This window comes from Pseudophryne corroboree, chromosome 1, assembly GCF_028390025.1.
Source record: "Pseudophryne corroboree isolate aPseCor3 chromosome 1, aPseCor3.hap2, whole genome shotgun sequence".
NCBI lineage: Eukaryota > Metazoa > Chordata > Amphibia > Anura > Myobatrachidae > Pseudophryne > Pseudophryne corroboree.
This window is the reverse complement of record NC_086444.1, coordinates 429076610-429096126: the sequence shown is the minus strand read 5'-3', so window position 1 is coordinate 429096126 and position 19517 is coordinate 429076610.

Genomic DNA, 19517 nt, shown 5'->3' with positions numbered 1-19517 from the left:
TCACTCACATATAAGTATCATCATCAGGCACAGCAAGGCTACATCAACAAACTTTCTTGTGCCTAATGCTTATGACTAGAGATGAGCGGGTTCGGTTTCCTGAGAACCGAACCCCCCCGAACTTCACACTCTGAGTCCGATTCGGGTTTTCCCGAAAGACTTGGAAACCAGAACGAGGAAAAACATCAACATCCCGCTGTCGGATTCTCGCGGGTTTTGGATTCCATATAACGAGACGAGCATCACCACCATTTATACTCCAGTCCTGGAGAGTATAGTGAGAGGACGTGCCTCCTCAGTGTCTGAGCAGGAAAGTGGCGTGGCGCGTGGGGTGGCACCCTGCTCTTTGGTTTCATTCCAGTGGTGCTGTCTTGTGCTGCATCAGTCCAGTGGGGGTGTCTTGTGTTGTCATAAGTCCAGTCATGGTGTCCTGTGCTGCAATAAGTCCAGTGCTGCTCTATAAGTCCAGTCTAGTGGTGCTGTCTTGTGCTGCATCAGTCCAGTGGTGGTGTCTTGTGCTGCATCAGTCCAGTCACTCCAGTGGTCGTGTCCTGGGCTGACATAAGTCCAAAAGTGCAGCTGCATAAGTCAGTTCAGTGGTGGTGTCCTGTGCTGTCATAAGTACAGTGCTGCTGCTGTATAAGTCCAGTCCAGTGGTGCTGCCATATAAGTCCAGTCCAGTGGTGCTCCCGTATAAGTCCAGTCCAGTGGTGCTGCCGTATAATTCCAGCGTTACTGCCATATAAGTCCAGTGGTACTGCCATATAAGTCCAGTCCAGTGGTGCTGCCATTTAAGTCCAGTCCAGTGGTGCTGCCATATAAGTTTAGTGGTACTGCCGTATAAGTCCAGCGGTACTGCCGTATAAGTCCAGTGGTACTGCTCTATAAATCCAGCGGTACAGCCATATAAGTCAAGCGGTACAGCCGTATAAGTCCAGTGGTACTGCCGTAAAAGTCATGGGGAACTGCCAGATAAGTCCAGCGGTACAGCCATATAAGTACAGCAGTACTGCCATATAATTCCTGGGGTGCTTCCATAAAAGTCCAGTGCTACTGCCATATAAGTCCAGGAATACTGCCATATAAGTCCAGCAGTACTGCCGTATAACTCCAGTGGTACTGCCATATAAGTCCAGTGGTGCTGTATAAGTCCAGCCCAGTGGTGCTGTCCTGTGCTGCATCAGTCCTGTGGTGGTGTCTTTATGGTGCATAAGTCCAGTCACTCCAGTGGTGGTGTCCTGTGCTGCCATAAGTCCAGTGGTGCTGCTGTATAAGTCCAGTTCAGTGGTGCTGCTGTACAAGTCCAGTCCAGTGGTGCTGCCATATAAGCGTCAAAGTCAAAAATATTACATAGAGAGAACATACAGACTCCACACATATGAGTTGCTATGCTTGCAAATACACGCAGCGAGCACAGCAATATACAGTACCATACGCATGTACACAGACATGCCACAGAGATAGATTCGACACATATTTCATACAGCACATCATTTGAACATATCAAGCGCCAGACATCATAATGTTTTAAATGTATTTAATGGAGTAACGTCATGTATGTGTATTATTGGAACGAAGCAAGATAGACATGTCGTGTTTGGTATTAAAGCAACCAGATTTAGGTGTACATCAATTTGATGCCTGTTATTAAGTTGTAGCTCATTGTAACAAGTAGATATGATTAAATGTATGAAAGCTAAAGTCACTCGTTTTAGAACAATGGATTTTCTGGAAGACAGCATGCTTGACCAGTGGCTATCTCCTGTAATTTGTCCATCAAGGCTGAACCTCGTTTGCATATGAATTGGCCAGTGACTCATCATGAATGAGAAAGTTCCCTCCCTTAGACTAGTCTGTGCACTCCCCCAATCTACATAGTACATTGCTGATGAGACACACAGAAGTCTCTGTTCTTTTTCCCCTGGGTCCTGAGCGAGATGGAGTGTTGGTAATATTTTGCTTCTGTTAGCTGGAGTTGAGAGCTAAAGATGGAGGAACTGGAGCATAGAAAGCATTGAGCAAAATATGGTAATTGTATCGCTGGCCATGTATGTATTTGATTTAGTTTGTATTAACTGCTTACTGTATAAATTGTAACCAATTAAATATATATATATATATATATATATATATATACTGTACATTGTGATATATTGAATACATATCCTTTTAATAACAAATATATACATCAATGAGCTTTGGAACTCAGACAATGTGTGCGTGTATTGTTTTCTCTTGAGGGATGTAGTGTTTTGCGACGTACAGCGCATTTTTATCGTATATGGTAATAAGATGTGTCTGGCGTACACAGTATATATTAGAGCGGGTATTTTAAATATTTGTTAGAAAGCAATTTGGCATTTACAGATGGGGGCTGCGTCTGCGATATCACATTCTTAATGGTGCACTGTACATTACATATGCGGCTGTGATCGACCGGCTAACGATGGACGCATCGCGACATGCTGACGAATTACATCCACGTGTTTTGTTGTGTTACCAGTAAGCCGCTGATATGAAATTCAAGGGACAATGTGTTTCTCATAATATTTAAGATGCTATGGCGTATTTTTATTGTTGCAAAACAAAGTTTAAATAAGTCATATTGTGTTTGATTCAGATTGGATTGTTTATCTGTTAAGTAAAATTTAAAAGTACATTTTAAAATTTCTGCATAGCCATGATATAGCTTTTTTTTTTAAACTCAGGCCTAAAGTAACATTGGTGCCTGTGTGGAGTGTGATTTCTTTGTGACAAAGGAGCCACATGATGTTTCCACGATCTTGTGTAAACCTCATGGATGTGGAAGGGGAAGGTGCGGTGGCCATTTTAGGAAGGTCACTTTCTAAATAGCTGATTTTCAGTGTGCTCAGAACAATCAGTTTCCTTTCTCACATCCAGCACCATTTATGAGTTACCAATGAATTTATTTAAACCATGCCATAGTCAATTACAAATAGTTTCAATTGGGCCTAATAAGAGTAAATGGTGAGATAAGTGAATGTTTTTTTTTCCTTCTTGTCTGTGAAAAAGAAAAAAAAGAGTTTTGGTTTTTTCTTCTTTCTTTTCTTCCAAGACTTGTGGAGTATAGCCATTGAAATGCAAATTAACCTGTGTAACTACTTTTTTTTTAGTAGTGAACAGCAAATATCTTTGATATGCAAATTAGAGGCAGTGAAGAGGTAAGGTATCTCACAGGAGGCCAGTAAATGATACATATATATAATATTATTATAATTATGTGTATATTTATATCAGTGTATGCTCTGCAAGATAGCTATCCAATCTGAATCATAGCATTTAAATTATAGGTTATTAGTCATTATAGATCTGTGTGAAATCGGATACATTTGTTTGCTAGATAGATAGATAGATTTGAAGTAAATGTATTTAAGGGAGTAATTATAAAAACACAAAATGCAGTTCTGGCCCAGCCGTAAAGGGTTATACAGAACAAGTGTGGGTTGTGTTTGTGAGCGTTTATAGTTTGTATTGCTCACATTTATAGAGACTGTGTGGTTTGTTTTATTGCGGACGCACGTTTGTACACATGGTACGGACAAAGTACAGGGTCATGCTCGTGGCGTAAAAGGCACACACGGTCGCCTGTTTATGCAAGGTTGTGTAGGAATACGGCCGCCTTGTACAAAGCACATGATATTTGTTAAATTAAAGGCAGGATAGTATACATTTAATACAATAGCACATAACTATCCGATTTCAAAAACAGGTTACCTTAAAAATTTAATTTAAAAACTTTAAGTACCTCTGGGTTAAAGCGGCTGACCTAAGGGAGTAAAAAATTTTCTGTACAGAAAAGAAAAACAAGGTGTGTTTGAGTGAGTGAAAGCGGAGTGAGTGGAGCTGAACCCCGGAATTTAGGATCCCGTCGGTGAACACTGGGTTAGTAGAGGCCCAGTGGCGTAGGGTTCGCAACCTTACATGAAAGTGAACTAGGTGTTCAAAGTGAACTAAGTGTTCAAAGTAAACTGTGTGTCCCAAAGTGAACTGAGGGTTCCAGGTGAACTAAGTGTTCCAGGTGACAGCAATCGTAGGGCAGATAGATAATTAGTATCTATACGCTGTGCGATTGAACCGCATGCCCGTGTGTTTTACACAGCATAACGTGATACTATTGTGTCATAGGTGCTGTGGAAAGCATACGCAGGCGAGATTGTTTAAACAAGGGGTTTTTCTTTGATAACATCTGGAAATCTCCCTGGAGGGCTTCCACTGGAAAGGGTGAACAATAGTTATCTAATTTCTCTGTTTTTCACCCTACAAAAAATTCCAGTGGAAAGATACCGAAAAGGAATTTTTCGCTGCCTCTCTCAGGAAAATATTCCAACAGAACCTCCACCGAAAGAAGTTACGGTGCTGAAAGGTCTTATAGGAGCCCTAAGTTGGGTACATTGCGATCCACTATCAACAGTGTATCATTGTATTGGCCAGCATGGGTGAGAGCGAGTGAAAGGCGCTCGAGTAACTTTCACCGTCTGCTTGCATTGAGTATTTTGGTGTTTGTGGGAACGGCCGAGAGGGCAAGACCCACAAATATGGGAGCCAGTTGCTCAAGTGAGAGATGTTTAGCCAGGGTTCAGGCAGGAGAATTGCGGCCCGAGAGGGTCAGCAAGGTTTATAGGAACTAGGTGTTCAAAGTGAACTAGGTGTTCAAAGTGCAATGAATGGGTACGTATGACTGCTAAAGATAGGGCATCATTCCCAAGGCTGGGCAGCTTTGAGCCAGAGGTACTGCAGAACGTAAAGATTAGAATATGTCTGATAAAATCTAGAAAACAAAGGGTCAGACATACAAATTGTTTAAACCTGTGGCAGCAAGAGGGGTTGGTGAGTTTGATCCTAAGGTATTGCAGGTGGTATGTCTAACCAAAGTCATATAAGACAAGAATGGAAATATAAGAACTGTTTGAACTTGTAGCAACAATAAACAAGTAGAAAGAAAAAGAGAAAGCAAGTACACCGCCATATGTAGATGTGGAAGCAGTTACGGCCAGCATACAAACTATAGAAAATAATACAAATATGAAAAATATGACTGTAACCTATATATGTACTAATGAATGTTGAAGTTTTATTTAGGAGGAGAAGGCGAACTATTAGCCATTTCTAATGCACTCAGAGGAGAATCCAACCGGTAAAAGAAGAGCAGTAGCCTGCGGGGGAAGTGGCTGAGACCAGTGGAACTTGTAAGTATGGTATCATTCGTGTACATATACAGTAAAACCCAAAAATAAAATAAAAATCAAGAAAGTAACATCAGAAATGGAGAAAAACCTGTCTGCACATTACACAAACAAACAATATCACCACTTTATCCTTCGGCGCTTTTAGATCGGATGAATGACAGTTTCTAAACTCTGCCTCCTCAGGTGTTTCTCCAAAGCGGACAAATTCTCACAGCTTCTATCTGCTCAAGAGATAAAGAAGAGGAAATCTCATAGTGTATCACCCCTTCAATAAATTTCACACACATGGTTAGTAATATAGCCTCCTACTGGATTTGGTGGTCTACTGACTAAGTAGACAATAACACTTGTGTCACTGTTTATATTCCTCAAGATACTTAGGTATCGAAACGCGTTGGATGAGGACTGTTTTGGTGAAGCTCTCCAGAGGTCAGATGGTACAGTGGGTATTCGGGGACACCTGTGATACTGTTTAATAATACGCTTATGTATACTTTTTACATGGTAGACCATATGACCGGGTGAGAGTCCATCCATAATTTGCTATCTGCACTGTGTTCTTTTTTTTGGATTTTATTAAATTTATGACACTATTGGAAGCTTTTCTTTTATTCCATATGCAATGGAGGATTATTGAAAGAATATTAAAGGAAGGAGGGGATTCATAACAGGCTATAGCCGCTCAAGTAAAAGTGTTATTGTCTACTTAGTCAGTAGACCACCAAATCCGGTAGGAGGCTATATTACTAACCCTGTGTGTGAAAATTATTGAAGGGGTGATACACTATGAGATTTCCTCTTCTTTATCTCTTGAGCATATAGAAGCTGTGAGAATTTGTCCGCTTTGGAGAAACACCTGAGGAGGCAGAGTTTAGAAACTGTAATTCATCCGATCTAAAAGCGCCGAAGGATAAAGTGGTGATATTGTTTGTTTGTGTATTGTTTAGTGGTTTGGGTAGAAGCCACTTCACCTGCTTGTCCATTGGGCTGCTGTTGAGCGCACTTGATCTGGTTACACAAAAATCTGTCTGCACATTAGTATTTGCCAGTAGGAAAGCGGACAGAGACAGGGTAAACCCCGGGTATTTCTTTTAGTTACCATATAAGAAGTATTCATTCCTAGTAATGCCCCTAGTCAAGATGAGCTCGGAAATGTTTGTTGGACCATGTACAGACCCTTAATACGGGATGAGAAGGATTGAATGAATACTTTCATGACCTAGAAGCTTGTTAAAAAAAATGTTTTGTCTTTTTCAGTAATAGAAAACTCTACGTCTGGATAAGATCACTGGTAAACACTAATTCGCAAATGGGAGGTGGCTGTCTCTGTGCTAATGGATGGGCTCAATAAGGCATTGAGGGTCAGGGTGCAGACTTCTTTGTCAAATTGGAAAGGGGTCACAGTAGCTAATCTTAGAGAGTGCGCTATTGAACATCACATGAATATTGCTAGGCACAGAGAACAACAGGTGGAGAGGTTGAAGATGGTAAGTATACAGGCATATAGAGGAAAGACCCATCAGTCCAAACCCCAGATCCCTGATGGTAAGTCAAGGTCAATAATATGTTACACTTGTAGGAAGGAAGGGCATTTTGCCAGAGATTGTAGGAGTAGTAGGACACATAGTCAATATAGACCCCCTAGACAGAAAACACAAGCCACATTATTAAACACATAGACGGGACCAAGGGACATAGAGTAAGGAATCACGAGCCATATAGAAAACACAGATTCGGTTAATGGGAAGAACGGAATATATGCAACATTACCCTTTGACAAAACTTGCTGCGGTTAAGATGGGGCCTCTAAACCTTTGCTTATTTTCCTAGCAGAAATGGCCCCTGATTAACTTAACAGGAGCTTTGTTAGATATGATATACATTGAATGTGCTCCCACTCAGGAAGTACAAAGTATGTTAGACACCCACGAAGACTAATGTTACATTTCACTGTTCTAGATGCATGTCCATCACAGGTAGAAGAAATTATCTCACAGATACCGGGTTCCCTATGAACTTAGGATGGACAGAACACTGGATTGATGGCTGGGATAGTCCCAATAGCGATACAACAAACACAGAATTTTTTTAAGGGGAGTAGACCAAGTAGAGAATCACTTACCTGTAGTGCCCAATCCAGTTGTCAAATTTTTATAAAATCTTCTTTACCCTGCAAACTCATCTGTCACCAACCTCTATTCTGTTTCTCCACAGTTTCCTCTTCATCTTTTGCATTCACACAGGGTGGTACAATACATGGACCCGATTACAGTTCAAACACTACATGCCTAATTGGTCCTTCAGAGTTCTGCCTGAACCCAGTATATCCCAACAGCATGATAACACCAGTATTACTGCAGTGTGCCTTGTCATGCACAAAAGGTGGAGGAAGGATGAGAATACTGGTGAAGGGAAATTTTGTATAGACACTGATATGCCTGTTGGTGAATGGCAAACCTGACATTTTTCTTTTTCATTTTCTCCTTCTTTCTCTCCTCTAGAGATGTTTTTTTTTTGAGTTATGCTCATGATACTCTACATTGCAAACACACAACAGTTTCGTACAGTTAACACCCTTTAGGAATTATTGTTATGCATTGGTGTGCACTGATGTTTTCTCAAACTGGGTAGAGGCATTTCCTGCCGCCACGGATGCTGCTATGTTTACCGCAAAGAAAAATTGCGCAGAAATTTGTGTGTAGATAATGGTACCCCTAGAACTAGGAGCAAAGCTTGAAATTGGACTATTGCGATCATAGATACTGCCATTAGTATTATGTAACATCAGAACCACTCCCAGATCTTCACTTAACGAATCACCCTCTTCGAAATTTGTTTTTGTTTTGGTATTTGTATCTTTTTGGTTTTTTTGGAAGAAAACCTCATTTCATGATTGATCTGCACAATGATCAGAAATACACCAATGAGGTGACAGTACAGTACCTTATTGAGATGAGCCAGCATTTGAGAACTTGACAAAAGAACTTGAAACTGTTGATTCCTGGTATGCCAAATAATAACTGTCTTGATTGTGAACCAAGAGACTGTGTGATTGTTCTTACGCTCAGGTTGCCTAATAGACAGGTGGGAAGGACCATACCAAGTTTTGTTGACAGCACTATCCCAGTGAAAGTAGCCAAGAGAGAGACTTGGGTCCACGATTCCCATTGCAGGAAAGCCGGTAGTCCAGAAGGAACTCGTAAATGGAGTGAGATTGCAAAAGTATCACCAGTGAGTCTGTCCTGTGAAGACTGAGAGGTGGCACTGTTGAATACTACCTGAACATGCTAAAAGATCACAGAAAGACCAGTCGTTGTAATTGATTTGCTATGGACAGTTGTTGTTTTGTTCTATTTCTCTTTTCTCTCTTTCCCGCTGACAAACATTTTCTTTTCAGGACATTCTATTTTTGCGAGGTTTTTCATGAGGAGTCGAGTGTGGCACTGGAGCTGGTTCTGGAGGAAGGAGTGATTTCCTTATAGGATCCCAGGATTAGCCGATCAGAGAAAAATCAAAGGTCTAGTAGTTACGGAGTTCGGAGGTAACGTGATAGGCTATTGTCTGAGGAATACTGTATTTTGTAGTTATTGTGAACCCATATTTGAAGTTGAGAGCATCCAGAGATGTCAGTCTAGCAATAAGGTGACAGACATCCCTTGAGTGATTACCACTCACTAGTGGGTAAAGGTCTTAACTCAAACGGAATGTTGGATGTGCTCACAGGTACCTCTAAGATGAAAAGATGCAGGCTTAGTGCAATATTTTTTTTAGAGTTAGCTGAGGTACTTGAGTTACACGGAAGGGGGAGGGGACCGGTGGACAAAGAATATAATATAACTAGACCCCATAGCCTTAAGATCCACCAGTACCATAGATAAATCCTTGGTATGTTTAAATCTCACCAATTTCAGGAAATTGGGAGGCAATCAGGAACAATCAGACAATGGCTATTCACACATACCAGATAAAGAGCTCATTAATATGTGTGGAAGAAAGGTTTATGAGTGGCTCTCCCCGAACTTCAAAGGTTTATGTTATCTAGGAAGGACACCACTTATAACCCTTGTTCAATGATTAAGCAGACCTAGAATACGTTCCAGAAATGGAAACAATGTTCAGAAAATGATAGGAATATGTAGATCATGAAAATTTTATATGTCACTATCACGATTTGTTTGTGTCTTCTTCATCTACCCAGCAGAACCTCAATCGAATCCGAACATCAGTGTACAAAGACGTAGGTACATGTATGTGTGAAATGTTCGTCCAAATCAGACATTATAGGCCAAAGCACTGTCCCAGCATACTCTATAGGTTGAATGTTGTCCCACACCCAACCAGTGGTCCCCTGACCGCCGAGTGCATATAAGGGATGTCTCATCCTCCTCCCTGTCTTCCCCAAATATGTGTCTGGGTCACCGATTATTGTCTGAAATATTTTTTTTCTTATGTTAATAATGGATGGCAGTTATTGTTTACTGCCGAAGGGTGGACTGTCAAAGTAAAAAATATTACATAGAGAGAACATACAGACTCCACACATATGAGTCGCTATGCTTGCAAATATGCGCAGCGAGCACAGCAATATACGGTGCCATACGCATTTACACAGACATGCCACAGAGATAGATTCGACACATATTTCATACAGCACATCATTTGAACATATCAAGCGCCAGACATTATAATGTTTTAAATGTATTTAATGGAGTAACGTCATGTATGTGTATTATTGGAACGAAGCAAGATAGACATGTTGTGTTTGGTATTAAAACAACCAGATTAATGTGTATATCAATTTGATGCCTGTTATTAAGTTGTAGCTCATTGCAACAAGTAGATATGATTAAATGTATGAAAGCTAAAGTCACTCTTACTAGAACAATGGATTTCCTGGAAGACAGCATGCTTGACCAGTGGCTATCTCCTGTAATTTGTCCATCAAGGCTGAACCTCGTTTGCATATGAATTGACCAGTGACTCATCATGAATGAGAAAGTTCCCTCTCTAGTCTGTGCACTCCCCCAAACTACATAGTACATTGCTGATGAGACACACAGAAGTCTCTGTTCTTTTTCCCCTGGTCCTGAGTGAGATGGAGTGTTGGTAAAATTTTGCTTCTGTTAGCTGTAGTTGAGAGCTAAAGATGGAGGAACTGGAGTGTAGAAAGCATTGAGCAAAATATGGTAATTGTATCGCTGGCCATGTATGTATTTGATTTAGTTTGTATTAACTGCTTACTGTATAAATTGTAACCATGTAAATATATATATATATACTGTACATTGTGATATATTGAATACATATCCTTTTAATAACAAATATATACATCAATGAGCTTTGGAACTCAGACAATGTGTGCGTGTATTGGCCCTCATTCCGAGTTGTTCGCTCGGTATTTTTCATCGCATCGCAGTGAAAATCCGCTTAGTACGCATGCGCAATGTTCGCACTGCGACTGCGCCAAGTAACTTTACTATGAAGAAAGTAATTTTACTCACGGCTTTTTCTTCGCTCCGGCGATCGTAATGTGATTGACAGGAAATGGGTGTTACTGGGCGGAAACACGGCGTTTCAGGGGCGTGTGGCTGAAAACGCTACCGTTTCTGGAAAAAACGCAGGAGTGGCCGGGGAAACGGTGGGAGTGCCTGGGCGAACGCTGGGTGTGTTTGTGACGTCAACCAGGAACGACAAGCACTGAAATGATCGCACAGGCAGAGTAAGTCTGGAGCTACTCTGAAACTGCTAAGTAGTTAGTAATCGCAATATTGCGAATACATCGGTCGCAATTTTAAGAAGCTAAGATTCACTCCCAGTAGGCGGCGGCTTAGCGTGTGTAACTCTGCTAAATTCGCCTTGCGACCGATCAACTCGGAATGAGGGCCATTGTTTTCTCTTGAGGGATGTAGTGTTTTGCGACGTACAGCGCACTTTCATCATATATGGTAATAATATGCGCCTGGTGTCCGCAGTATATATTAGAGCGGGCATTTTAAATATTTGTTAGAAAGCAATTTGGCATTTTCATATGTCCAGTCCAGTGGTGCTGGCATATAATTCCAGCATTACTGCCATATAAGTCCAGCGGTACTGCTGTATAAGTCCAGTCCAGTGGTGATGCCGTATAAGTCCTGTCCAGTGGTACTGCCATATAAGTTCAGTGTTACTGCCGTATAAGTCCAGCTGTACTGCCATATAAGTCCAGTGGTACAGCCACTGGACTTATATGGCAGTACAGTGCTACAGCCATATAATTTCAGTACTACAGCCATATAATTCCAGCGGTACTGCGGTATAAGTCCAGGGGAACTGCCGTATAAGTCTAGCGGTACAGCCGTATACATCCAGCGGTAATGCTGTATAATTCCAAGGGTACTGCCATATAAGTCCAGGGGTGCTGCCATATAAGTCCAGTGGTACTGCCGTATAACTCCAGTGGTACTGCTGTATAAGTCCAGTGGTGCTGCTGTATAAGTCCAGTCCAGTGGTGCTGTCTTGTGCTGCATCACTCCAGTGGTGGTGTCCTGTGCTGCCATAAGTCCAGTGGTGGTATCCAGTGCTGCCATAAGTACAGTGGTGCTTCTGTATAAGTACAGTTCAGTGGTGCTGTCATGTAAGTCCAGCGGCACTGCCACATAAGTCATGGGGTACTGCCGTATAAGTCCAGTGGTACGGCCATATAAGTCCAGCGGTGCTGCCGTATAAGTCCAGGGGTACTGCCGCATAAGTCCAGGGGTACTGCTGTATAAGTCCAGGGGTACTGCCGTATAAGTCCAGGGGTACTGCCATATAATCCAGTGGTACAGCAGTATAAATCCAGTGGTACTGCCGTATAAGTCCAGTGTTACTGCCGTATAAGTACAGGGGTACTGCCGTATAAGTCCAGGGGTACTGCCGTATAAGTCCAGAGGTACTGCCGTATAAGCAGCAGAACAGCAGTATAAGTCTAGCAGTACTGCCACATAAATCCAGGGGTACTGCTGTATAAGTCATGGGGTACTGCCATTTAAGTCCAGCAGTACAGCCATATAAGTCCAGCAGTAAAGCCATATAAGTCCAGCAGTACTGCCATAATAGTACAGGGGTACTGCCGTATAAGTCCAGCGGTACTGCTGTATAAGTCCAGCGGTACTGCCGTATATCTCCAGCTGCACTGCCATATAATTCCAGTGGTGCTGTCCTGTGCTGTATATTATTTACTGTACATAAAGGGGTTATTAATATTTAATCCAAATAATTTTTACAGGGTTTGCCGTGTGAGATGTAGGGGTATGCTCTCCTGTACTGCATATTATTATAGTAACTCCAAATAAAAGGGTTATTATCAAAAAAATTTTTACAGACTTTGCTGTGTGTGTGTGGTTTAGGGGTATGCTCTCCTGTGCTGCATATTATTATAATAACTCCAAATAAAAGGGTTATTATCCAAATATTTTTACAGGCTTTGACGTGTGTATGTGTGGTTTAGGGTTATGCTCTACTGTGCTCTATACTATAATAATAACTCCAAATAAAAGGGTTATTATCCACAAAATGATTATAGGCTTTGCCGTGTGTGGTTTAGGTAGGGGTATGCTCTCCTGTGCCGCATATTGTTATACAACTCCAGAAAAATAATGTAGAACAAAAATTTGGAGGATAAAATAGGGAAAGATCAAGAACCACTTTCTTCTAGTGCTGAAGCTGCTGCCACCAGTCATGACATAGATGATGAAATGCCATCAACGTCGTCTGCCAAGGCCGATGCCCACTGTCATAGTAGAGGGCATGTAAAATCCAAAAAGCCAAAGTTCAGTAAAATGACCCCAAAAAATGGATTTCAATCATCTGAGGAGAAACGTAAACTTGCTAATATGACATTTACGACACGGAGTGGCAAGGAATGGCAAAGGCCCTGGCCTATGTCCATGACTAGTGGTTCAGCTTCACATGACGATGGAAACCCTCATCCTCCCGCTAGAAAAATTAAAAGAGTTAAACTGGCAAAAGCACGGCAAAGAATTGTGCGTTCTAAGATGGTATCACAAATACCCAAGGAGAGTCCAAGTGTGTCGACGGTTGCAATGCATGACCTTCCCAATACTGGATGGAATGAGGTGGCTCCTTCTACCATGTCCACAACCTCTGCAAGTGCTGGAAGGAGCACCTATAGTCCAGTTTCTGATATTAAAATTGAAGATGTCACTGTTGAAGTACACCAGGATGAGGATATGGGGTTTGCTGGTGCTGAGGAGGAAGTTGATGAGGAGGATTCTGATGGTGATGTGGTTTGTTTAAATCAGACACCAGGTGAACAGTTGTTGTCTGTGGGATGTATAAGCCCATTGTCATACCTTGGCAAAATACCAAAAAAGCCACCTCTTCAGTGTGGAATTATTTCTCCACAAATGTGGATGTGTCAAGCCATGTTTTGCCTTTTTCAATCCATAATAAGTAGGGTAAGTGCGTTAACCACCTTGGAACATCCTACCTCATACGTCACATGCAGCGCATTCATCATAAGTCTTTGTCAAGTTCAGAAACTTTTGGTAATAGCGTAAGCAGTCCACTGACACCAAAATGATGTGGTTTTGTTTGTTTGAATATTATTTCTTTGTGAGGATGAGGAAGTAAACACTAAAGGGGGGAGGGTGGGGGGGGGGAGAACTGAGGATGGGAACGACATCTTTCCAATGTAGAGCCAGTTTGTGCAAGGAGAGATTTTCTGCTTTTTTTTGGTGGGGGCCCAAACAAACCAATCATTTCAGCCACAGTTGTGTTGCTGAAATGATTGGTTTGTTAAACTGTGCATGTCCTGTTTATACAACATAAGGGTGGGTGTGAGGACCCAAGGACAATTCCATCTTGTACCTCTTTTTCTTCTTTGCATTAGGTGCTCTTTGAGGCCTAGTTTTTCAAAGTGCCATCCTGTCTGCCACTGCAGTGCCACTCCTAGATGGGTCAGGTGTTTTTGCCAACCACTTTGGGTCACTTAGCTTAGTCATCCAGCTACCTCATTGCACCTCTTTATCTTCTTTGCATTATTTTCTCTTTGGGGCCTAGTTTTTAAAAGTGCCATCCAGTCTGACACTGCAGTGCCACTCCTAGATGAGCTAGGTGTTTGTGCCATCCAATTGGGTCGCTTAGTTTAGTCATCCAGCTACCTCATTGCACCTTTTTTTCTTCTTTGCATTATGTGCTCTTTGGGGCCTAGTTTTAAAAGTGCCATCCAGTCTGACACAGCAGTGCCACTTCTAGATGAGCCAGGTGTTTGTGCCGCCCACTTGGGTTGCTTAGCTTAGTCATCCAGCTACCTCATTGTACCTCTTTTCTTCTTTGTATGATGTGCTCTTTGAGGCCTAGTTTTTAAAAGTGCCATACTGTCTGACATTACAGTGCCACTCCTAGATGGGCTAGGTTTTTGTGCTGTCCACTGGGGTCGCTTAGCTTAGTCATCCAGCTACCTCATTGCACCAATTTTTCTTTGCATTATGTGCTCTTTGGGGCCTAGTTTTTAAAAGTGCCATACTGTCTGACACTGCAGTGCCACTCCTAGATGGGCCAGGTGTTTTTGCCAACCACTTTGGTTGCTTAGCTTAGTCATCCAGCGACCTCATTGCACCTCTTTTTCTTCTTTGCATTATGTGCTCTTTGGGGCCTAGTTTTTAAAAGTGCCATCCTGTCTGACACTGCAGTGACACTCCTAGATGGGCCAGGTGTTTGTGCCACCCACTTGGGTCACTTAGCTTAGTCATCCAGCTACCTCATTGCACCTCTTTTTCTTCTTTGCTTGATGTGCTGTTTGGGGCCTACTTTTTAAAACTGCCATCATGTCTGCCATGCAGTGCCACTCCTAGATGGGCCAGGTGTTTGTGCGACCCATTTGGGTCGCTTAGCTTAGTCATCCAGCGACCTTGGTGCATCCTTTTGGCCTAAAAACATTATTGTGAGTTGTGAGGTTTTCAAAAATGACTGGAAATGAGTGGAAATTAATGTTATTGAGGTTAATAATACTGTAGGATCAAAATTACCCCCAAATTCTGTGATTTAAGCTAACCATTACACCAGTACGGATGGTGTAATGGTTAGCATTACTGCCTCACAGCACTGAGGTCATAGGTTCGATTCCCACTATGGCCCTAACTGTGTGGAGTTTGTATATTCTCCCCGTACTTGCGTGGGTTTCCTCCGGGTACTCCGGTTTCCTCCCACAATCCAAAAATATACTGGTAGGTTAATTGGCTCCCAACAAAATTAACCCTAGCGTGAATGTGTGTGCGTGTACATGTGATAGGGAATATAGATTGTAAGCTCCACTGGGGCAGGGACTGATGTGAATGACCGAATATTCTCTGTAAAGCGCTGCGGAATATGTGTGCGCTATATAAATAACTGGTAATATAATATTTATGCTTTTTTTTTTTTTTAAATCATCCAGATCCAAAACCAAAACCCGAAAGGGTGGTTTTGGCAAAACCAATCCAGATCCAGAACACGAGCAGGGATCCAGATCCAAAACCAAAACACAAAACACGAGAAGTGCCTGCCGCACATCCCTACTTATGACATGATACAAACAAAATGGCTGCTGCACCATCTTTGTTGTTGTTTAACTGTTCAGAGTACTTTTAGTCTATATAAGTAGTTGTATAAATGTTATTGTTAGGTTTTTCAATATTTTTTAATTTAGTTATGCTGTTTCCTCAATATTATGAAGAAATCAATTATTTTTAATAGAGTTATAAATTATTTAGCACAGCTTGCTGCCATTATGTTATTAGAGGGTGCCCTTTGATTTGATCCTCAAAGTAATATGTTTGAGTTATATTTTGACTAGATTTATTTAAGTATGTGTGCCACTGTCTGCATTTTAAATGTCAATGCCAACTATATGATGCTTTGCCAGGTGTGATACGGGATACTGGCATTTGGGATGGTGGCAGTCATAAGGCCGACACCATCATTACAATGCTCAGCATGCCAACAGGGCTTGGGTAAGTATGCTTACCTTACCCCCCTAAGTCTAACCCTTCCTTCCCACATCCTAACTGTAAATCCCCCCATAGCTTGACCCTAACCCTCCCCGGTGGTGGCTTAAATAATCCACCTCCCCGCATCTTAACCCTAACCTAGTCTTTCCCACAGCTTCACTCTAACCCTCCCCAGGGGTGCCTAACACTAAACCCCCCTCCCCGCAGCCTAACCTTAACCCTCCCCCCACAACATAAACCCCTGCGGCCAAAACCTAGGAGTCCCCAGCATACCTTAATTTGGGATGTCAGTGGTCAGGATTCTGGCATTGACATTCCAAGTGATTTCAGAGTTCTGGTGTTGGCATTTTGGCTGCGTATCAGGGTTCTGGCACCTGGATGTCGAGCACTGGCATCCCAACAGCTGACATCCTGACCACATCCCAGTTTGCCAATAACCATATTTGAGGCAATGCTTCCCCCTATTGATTTTACTTTTTTAGTATTAATAACTTTATAATGCACCTAGCATCTGGTATCTTTATCAAGCCCTATGAATGTTTGCAAAATGCAGAAGTCTGTAGCATTGGAAGAAAGAGCATTTGTAATGTGGTCCCTCATTCAGCCTAAATCCTGAGACCAGACTGACTGCAGAAAGTGCTGGGCCGGTGTATCATTCAGCCTACCAAGTAGGGCGAGACACCTGAATGTGATGTGTGGTACAGAATGTTAAATGTAATAATTTCTTCTGTATTTAACTTGTGCGTGTGCATTTTGTCATTTATATCACTCTGTTGCTGCAGTCCTGAACCTTAAATATTTCAACCAAAAACAACAAGTTGGAGACGGTATACTGGCTGATGTGATGCCAGCTGTCAGATTCTATTCTCCCTTGGGTGGTGGCGTGAACCCACCAACCGAGGGGTAATAAAGGGGAGGGGGTCAGTATTCTGACAGCCAACATTTTACTGGTGTTGGGATACTGAACGCCGGGATCCCAACAACCAGTATATTAAATACATCTCAAAACAACACTGACCTACCAAACCAGACAATAGAGACCTTGCATTACCCAAAATGCATACTACAGTACATTGCAGGCAAGGAATGGGGAAATACAACCAAACAAGATCTGCAACTAGCACTACAACAATGATGTAGTTACCCACAACCTATTTATATATTTTTTTATATTTTAGTTTTTTGTCTTATTCTTAGCATTTGTTATATTTTATAAAATGGTTATTGGCATTTTTTTCTAGAAAAATAGTTGCAAAAGTCCTTTCCCCATAAAAAAGCGAGAGGGGTGGGGTTTACAAAACTTTCTCCAAAACAAAGCTACAGTGGATCTATTCCAAAAAATACATTCAATTACACTCATTTAAACCCCTTGGGGCCACTGCATCCAGAACAAAAATACACTTTGCTTCTTTTTTTGCGCAAGCTTTGTGCTCTGTCCCCTACTCGCAATGTTTTAGGGACCCAGTCAATAATGCATCATTTCAGGGATAAGACTTGATGTACCATTTGTAGTAAATGGACAGCTACCAGTTTATCTGATGCACCCATCATTATTGCTTGTTTGATAGAACCTTGATGGTTTTCCATCCTTTTTCAGAAGACACGAGTTGTCAGTACAACATAAGCCAGTCCAGAAGGACAAGTTAATATAGTAGACTATGTGATCCATCAAACAGTGTTATTTGTGCCAAACCATATTAGGCTTTTCACTGTGAGGATTTGGGAAAGTAGGACCCATAAATAGCGATCTATATGTAACACAGTTAATGCATCTCTAACAACCTGGTTTAGATGTTTTCAACCAGTTACTAATCTTTCCACTCTGGTGGCTTGTAGGATGCATTAACAAGTGTTTTAAATTTAGTCCATGACAAAATGCCATCATAAGAGGGTCCTGTGGATTCCCCTTAAAGATCGGGTCAGATTCAACCACCTGCCAATTTTTCTTGATAGATTACTTTACCTCAGTGGACATGTTGTTAAATTGACTAACAAAGATCATCTGATTATTCTTTGTCTTTCTTATTTCATCAATAAAACATTGTCTTGCTCTGGATAAGCAGCCCTCAATTATCTTATTAAAGTAGCCCCAAGGTTTAAACCGATTTTTCATCTCCATAATCTGTAATTGCGCAGTGATGGGGATATCCCGAGGTAAGATGCAGTGCATCAGCCTAATACAGATGTACTATAGAGCTTTCAGGGATCGCCATGGGGGATTTTTTTTCTTCTCCACTCTGGCAGCTGGGTTGTTAATACATCTCGGAGAATTTGCTTCCTGCTTCACCTCGATAAGGGGCAAAACAGAAAGTTATAGTGAACAATAAGTAAAGCAATAATACATTTCGCACACTGAGCTATATATATATATTTTTGCATTATTTATTTTTAGGATTTCCAATGTAAACTTTAAAATTATAAAGTATCTTTAGGTTAAGTAATACAAGGCCTCATTTTTTTTAAACATTGCTTTTTATTAAAAAAAAATCATAAGTAAATGAGGGTACAGAAACAAAAAGAAAAGGACGGACAGTAAGGGAGTCAGGTACAATTTACACAAAAAGGCTAAGGCCCAAATAAACATTTAACATATCAGTTAAACTAGAATACAGAATATTACTGACCATAAAAACAGATGTTATATGTAACATCTTTACGAGTTTGAATGAGAAGAGCCAAAAGATCAGTTGGACTGCTATAGATAGTTGAGTGACCCATTTTTTCCCTATACAGATTCCAGCCAAACCACTTCGTAAGAGTGGAGGTTGGAGAAGAAGAGTATTTAGCCTCCACTGTCTCGAACAAATAATGTTTGTGGACCTTATTCTGAATAGCTGATATGCAAGGTATTGAATCAGATCTCCAGAATTGGGCAAAAGTGGCTTTAGTAGCAATCAGGATGTGCCCAAAAATATATATGTCCCCTGGGGAAAGCTAGCCCAAAGATAAATGAAATAAAGCTATAGCTGGATCTGCCAGAATATCTATTCCAATAGCTATGCTAATCATATGAAACTCTTCTCTCCAAAGAGGCAGTACCAGGGGACATGCCCAAAATACATGAAAAATATTGCCAATCCCCCCGCACTTCCCCTAGCAGTATTTGGAGATAGAGGGCCAGATTTTATGTTGCTGTTCTGGAGTAAAATAAGCACTCTGAATCAATTTTTTAAAAATCTGAGTGGTTGATGCACCTAGAGAGTTTGAAACAAGTGCTAAAGATAATGTCCCACTCTTAATCTGTAAAGTCCCTTGCTGAATTTCTCTTCCATTTAATCTGACCACTTAGTTTGCCTTTTTTGCTACTTGAAAGTTGAACCTGATACCACCAAGATATTCC